The sequence below is a fragment of the Hemiscyllium ocellatum genome, unplaced genomic scaffold, assembly GCF_020745735.1.
Source record: "Hemiscyllium ocellatum isolate sHemOce1 unplaced genomic scaffold, sHemOce1.pat.X.cur. scaffold_1397_pat_ctg1, whole genome shotgun sequence".
Classification (NCBI taxonomy): domain Eukaryota; kingdom Metazoa; phylum Chordata; class Chondrichthyes; order Orectolobiformes; family Hemiscylliidae; genus Hemiscyllium; species Hemiscyllium ocellatum.
Window position 1 is genome coordinate 85,898 of NW_026867763.1, and position 5,749 is coordinate 91,646.

Genomic DNA, 5,749 nt, shown 5'->3' on the forward strand with positions numbered 1-5,749 from the left:
ACAAGATGTTCACATTAGCTGGGGGAAATGGACAACGAGATACAAAAATTAAGATTGTGGATAGATTGACAGGGAGGATTTGAGGAAGTGGTTATATAGAAGGGATTCAATATCCACTGTATCTTAATGGATTGTATTTGGACTGAACAGCCTGAAGTTCTGTATTTAATTTTCACATTCTGTCAAGCCGTGTGCTTGAATTATCCCAGTACCAGAGTCAGAGTGATGTAGCTCAGGCAGTCATTTTGAACGGTCTGGGTATCTTCTAATTCCCAGTTCCTTTCCCTCTGGGTGTTTGCAGACCCCTCAAGCTCTCTGACACTTTTGGTAATGAAAGCAGGAAAATTGGTGACAGACTCTGAAAACAGTGAAAGTTCCAGTTGTTCCACCGCCCTTCAGATCCCCGCTAACCTTCCTGCTGTAGGGAAATCGGCACGCCTGGTTGGTGACAGGCTGTATGACTCCAATGGTCAGCAGCGGGCTGAAAGATAAAGGTTGGTAGTTTGACACCATCCAGGTATAGAGCTTTGGTTGTTCCAGATCAGACTATGGGAATACCACCCTAGCTCCATTTAAACCGGAAAATCCATGGCAAGGTTGAATTGCAGCCCAAACCATTGATGGTTCTGTGTTCCCTGGCTCCACATGGAGTAAGATAGGGACAAACATTGTTCTCTCCAGACCCCTGCTGTCAACAAAAAGTGGCCACTGCAGCTCCCTGCACAGCCCTGGGACACAGCTTACAGAAACTGTCTCTTCATGAATGGCGCTTCCCGTGTGAGAAACTTTACTTTTAATACGGTAACGGCTGCAATCCAACCCCTGTCCCCAAGATTAGAAGCTGCAGGATTTTGTGATGAGAACAGTGTTATGAAGTTGAAGACGTGCCCTCCACCTTTAAATGAGAGTGAATGCTGTTCGGAACTGAGCGCTGACAAATACCTGTGATGACCAACTAGCAGTCTCAGCGTGTACTGGAAAATTGAAAACGGTTGGCTGTGGAACAAGTCAGTTTTGTTTGCTAATTAAGAAACAATTCCAATTTTACCAATCAATTTAAATTATGCCACAGGATACTAAAATCCAATCGCTCTTGAATTTAGTGTTTAGAAACACTGCAGAACCGGGTGCTTCCACAATGTTACTCCCACTGACCATTCCCCATGAAACATGCCCAGGTTCTCAGTTGAGGATTGTTGCTGGGAACCTTTGCCCCTTGGCTTTGAACCAGGCCGCCTGCCCAAGGAAAGCAAATGTGGTACTGTTTTTAGTGGAAGGATCAGAGTCCAGGAACTCCACTGTGACACAGAATGGCCATCAGTGCTGTACACATCTGTGCATATTCAAAACCAGTTTGGCGACCACTGTGACAATGTTTCACACAGAAATGAAATGGGATTGTATTCCGTTTCATCACGCGAGCATGTATGAGCGAGCAAATTCAAAGCCAGGTTTGCTGACGTGAACAGCAAGTTATAAAACACTGCTCATGTCAGTCTGAAAGGCTGCCATCGGGGATAAGGCTATTCTTGCCCGATTTTGAAGTGGGGAGTTTTCGTGTATGAGGTGACTCTAACAGCCACTACACTACAGGCAACATCCCCGCGAGCAGCTGGTGTTCAGAGTCGGCCAGCACTAAACTTTACAGCCGTTCAACGCTTCATCTTTCTGTTTCCAGGAGCTGGTTATTCTCCAGCGTAATTGGCATCATTAAAAAAATAAGAAAATCACGTGAAATTGCTCACAAAATATAGACAAAGATGGTGTCAGGGGTGCACAGTTTGGAATGTCGGGCGAGCCTGAACATGCTGGGACGTCTTACCCTTCATCGTCGGGCATGGCCTGAAGGAAGGTTTGTCAACAGAAAAATTTGAGTTATTGATCTCTGCAATATGGGGCGAGTTAAAAACTGGAGAGCATAGGTTTAAGGTGGGACGGTAAAATATAAAAGGGATTGAGGTACCTTTCCCACACAGAAGGTTGTGCGGGTATGGAATCAGCTTCCAGAGGAAATGAAGGAGGCTCGTACACTCAGAAGATTTCAATGGCAACCGGATGAGTTTCTGGATAGGAAGGGTTTAGTGGGGTAGGGGACAAATGCTGGGAAATGGGAGTTTATTTAAAATGCATTTTAAGAGACATTGAAGCATGAATGCTATTCTGGGGACAGTCCGAGGGCAATCAGCCATAAACAGCTCCCAGATCCTTCAGAGGAATTCCAAACTGCACTCCCAAAATGTATTGGAAACTTGGTGCACCGCCACCTCCCGAAAAGCTCCGAAATGAGGGAAAAGAAAGAACTGAACATGAATGGACCATGAAAAGTTAAGAGATTCCCAAACACAGTCTCGTTTAGATTAATTTGCCCATCCGATCAACAATGTGGCAGTGCCTGCTTCCTCCATCTCCAGGGCAGAAGGGAAGGAAATAAAAGAAATTTAAGACCATATGACATCACAATGTAGTGGAATTATTTTCCCAGTTGCCGGAACACCAAATAATGGGAAGTAAAGTCACTGCAGGATTTTGTTTCACAACAGCGATGCAATACCAATCTCCGTCCTGTTTCAGTGAAAACAGTGAATAACACAACTTGGCCGGAATATGATGCAGCAGAAGAACCGCTTGAGACCGGGGCATTTCATGTGGGACGCAAACGTGATAATAACAGCATGAACATTGACAGGATAGAGAGTGTGCACTCTCCCAAATCAGAGGTACATTTCCAAAAGCAAAACCACATGGTTGTTTTGGAATTTAAACACAGCAGCATTTAACAGGCTACAGTAAAACAGACAGCACACCCACAAAGGGCAGCGGTTGGATCTGAACTCGAGCCACCTGTGAGTTTGTAGTGAGAAAGCGGTTTCTTCGGTCACTTGGCCACGAAACCAGCCACAGCTGCAGTATATTGTCTTACACCTTCCATGATGCTCCTGTGAAACATTCGAAGCAAAGTCACCGGGAAACAGTTCTGTGATCCCTCTCCTGCTGGCACAGCTGCAGGGATATGCCCAACTTACAATATCAATCTCGCAACAAACTTTCAATCCAGCCAAAAATCATTTGATAGCTGGAATCAGGCTTCTGAGATTTGCTGAAGCCACAAATGTAATGTCTGTATGAGAGAATGTATATTCGGTAATGATTGGGGAAAGTAACCATGAGCTGCATGATATTGCTGGTATTTGGATTGTTGCTTTGGTAAATGATTTCGTCCTCTGCTCGAAACAGGGCAACTTTCAGTTTTTGAGGATATTAACAGAAGTCAAAAGCTGATTACCACACCCCACCCCAGAAGATGTCAAAGAGGTGCTAACTGTACCTGAGTGCTCTTTGTTCTCGATGTGAAGAGCGCTCTGCCTGAGTCACCTTCATGTCTCTGGTTGCTGAGTGAATCACAAAGAAGGAGCCCCTCAATACAGCCCCTCAAAAGCAATGGTAAGCTGAGTCTACCTACTCAGACTCTTTTCAGCTACAAATGTTTCGGTGAGTGCGTGAGAATATATGTTCAGTTATGATTTGGTCAAATCACCATGAGCTGCTTGACATTACTTCAATTTCGATTCTTGCTTTGCTCAATGATTGCTCGAAACAGGACAACTATCGCGTTTACACGGAACATGAAACATACCGGACTACAGGGAAAATGCACAAAGCTGAGCAGGCCGTGTTCCACATCCTACCGTGCAGCATCGTTTCAGTCACTGTGTCTGTTTTGCAGAATAAGATTCCCAAAGAATGCTCTCCACTCTAAAAGCGGAGGTAGCATTACAATCCGAGAAGGACAGATCAAATTGTGCGGATGCTCTCTCCTCGGGGCCAGTTCGAGATGCCACTTTCCTTGCCTTTTACCTTAACAGTGCAATTGGCTGCAGAGATGTTCACACCTGGACATGAGCCACATCGATACCGACTGACTTGGAAACCTGCGTGGGAATCGACGAGAAGCGACTCAATAAATCTTGCTAAATTCCATGGTGCTTATTAGAAATGCAGTTTCTGTTCACCTCAATTTAAAAGGCAGTTTCTGAACATAGTAACTGAAATCAAAAGGTAATTATCTCACCCCACCCCCACTGCGGAAGAGGTGCTAACTGCCCTTGAGTGCTTTTTGTTCTCGATGTGAAGAGCTCTCACGCCTAATTCACCTTCACGTCTCTTGTTGCTGAGTGACTCAAAAAGAAGGAGTTTCACCAGAGCTGCAACTGCCTCACTTTCCCACTCGCTCTCCCCGTTTACATTTTCCTGCTCATCAGTGATTTAAAGAAAACCAAAAGGATGCGATGTTATTCTGCAGCCTTTCTGTCGATTCCTCCGTTTCAGTTCCAACACGGCTTAGATCTCGGGGCGCACCTTAATACTAGCGACGCTATGAAATCACAAGTCCAAAGGTTCCTCTGAGAGTGCAATTTCTTTCATTGCTGTTGCTGATTGAATGAGTCACTAACGTGCGAACTGATCCAAACCATGATTCAACACCTCTGCTGCCAATTCTCGCACGTTGAATAACGACAGACAGCTTCCAAATGAGGTCTTTCAGATACGACTTTGGGCTACATTTGACAGACAGACTAGTTCAGGAATCCGTGGTGTACTGTGACACCAGCGCGTCTGCTTCTTCCCTGTCATTGAACCGGCCCGCCTGCACAAGGAATGCAAACGCGGTACTGCTTTTGGTGGAGGATTCAGAACGCGGTAACTACACTCTGAAGCAGAATGACATATGATCAGACCCAGGTTGGATAAAAACATTACAATGCTTTGCAAACTAATTTAATGGAATTGAATCACAAAGAGAGCAGATTTGTTCGAGCATTTTCGAAGGCAGGTTTGCAGATGGGAGAGCAAGCAAGAAGGCTCCGTTCTTGTTCGTGTAAAAGGCTACAAATGAAGAACAAAGCAGTTTCTGCCCAGTTTCGAACTGGGGACTTTTCACGTGTGAGGCGAACGTGATGACCACTACACTACAGAAACCAGCCACGGTCGGGCGCGCTGCGGCTGTGTGGCATCCAGCACTGAAAGTTGAAGCCATTCTTCGTTTCACCTTTCTTTTTCCAATAGCTCGTTCTTATCCAGGGTAATTGACATCTTGAAAAAGTTAAAAAAATAGACGTGAAATTGGTGACAAAATATAGACAAGGATGTCGTCAATGTTTGGACTGTAGAGTGAGGTGTAATAGGCTGGGACAACTTTCCCGGCAGCATAACGGCTGCGACATGATTTTATGGAAGGGTTGTAAGCTGAGTAATTACTTGTTTTAACCAAGCTGGGGTGAGTTGGAAACTCGAGAGCATAGGTTTAAGGTGAGTGGTCTGAAATTGACAAAGGACCCCGAGGCACATTTCCCACACACAAGGTTGTGCGTGTATGGAATGAGCTACCAGAGGGAGTGGAGGAGGCTATTGCACTCAGAAAATTGCAATGGTAATTGGATGAGTTTCTGGATAGCATGGGTTTAGAGGGATTGCGGCCAAATGCTGTGGAACTGGACTTGTTTCATTTTGGTGATGTGGTGAGCATGGATGAGATACACCGAAGTATCTGTTTCCACGCGGTGTACCCCAATAACCTTGTGTTGCTTACACCGGTTTTAAAGGATTACTTTTCAGCGGAGCTTGCCGTCGCAGTCTGTGGCACAATCATTTAGTCTGTTCGACTGCTCACGGGAAAGGTAGTATTGTGAAACACTGCAGAAACGAACGACTTCCTTACTTTTGCTCCGACTGACCATGCTTCGTGATACTT

General features: G+C 45.2%; 1 non-coding gene across 1 annotated transcript; it reads right to left on the reverse strand.

Annotated features, from left to right (window-relative positions):
- Positions 1-4,904: 4,904 nt before the first annotated feature.
- Positions 4,905-4,977, reverse strand: trnav-cac (transfer RNA valine (anticodon CAC)). Its single transcript has one exon. It is a non-coding gene; the product is annotated as a tRNA-Val (tRNA).
- Positions 4,978-5,749: the final 772 nt, after the last annotated feature.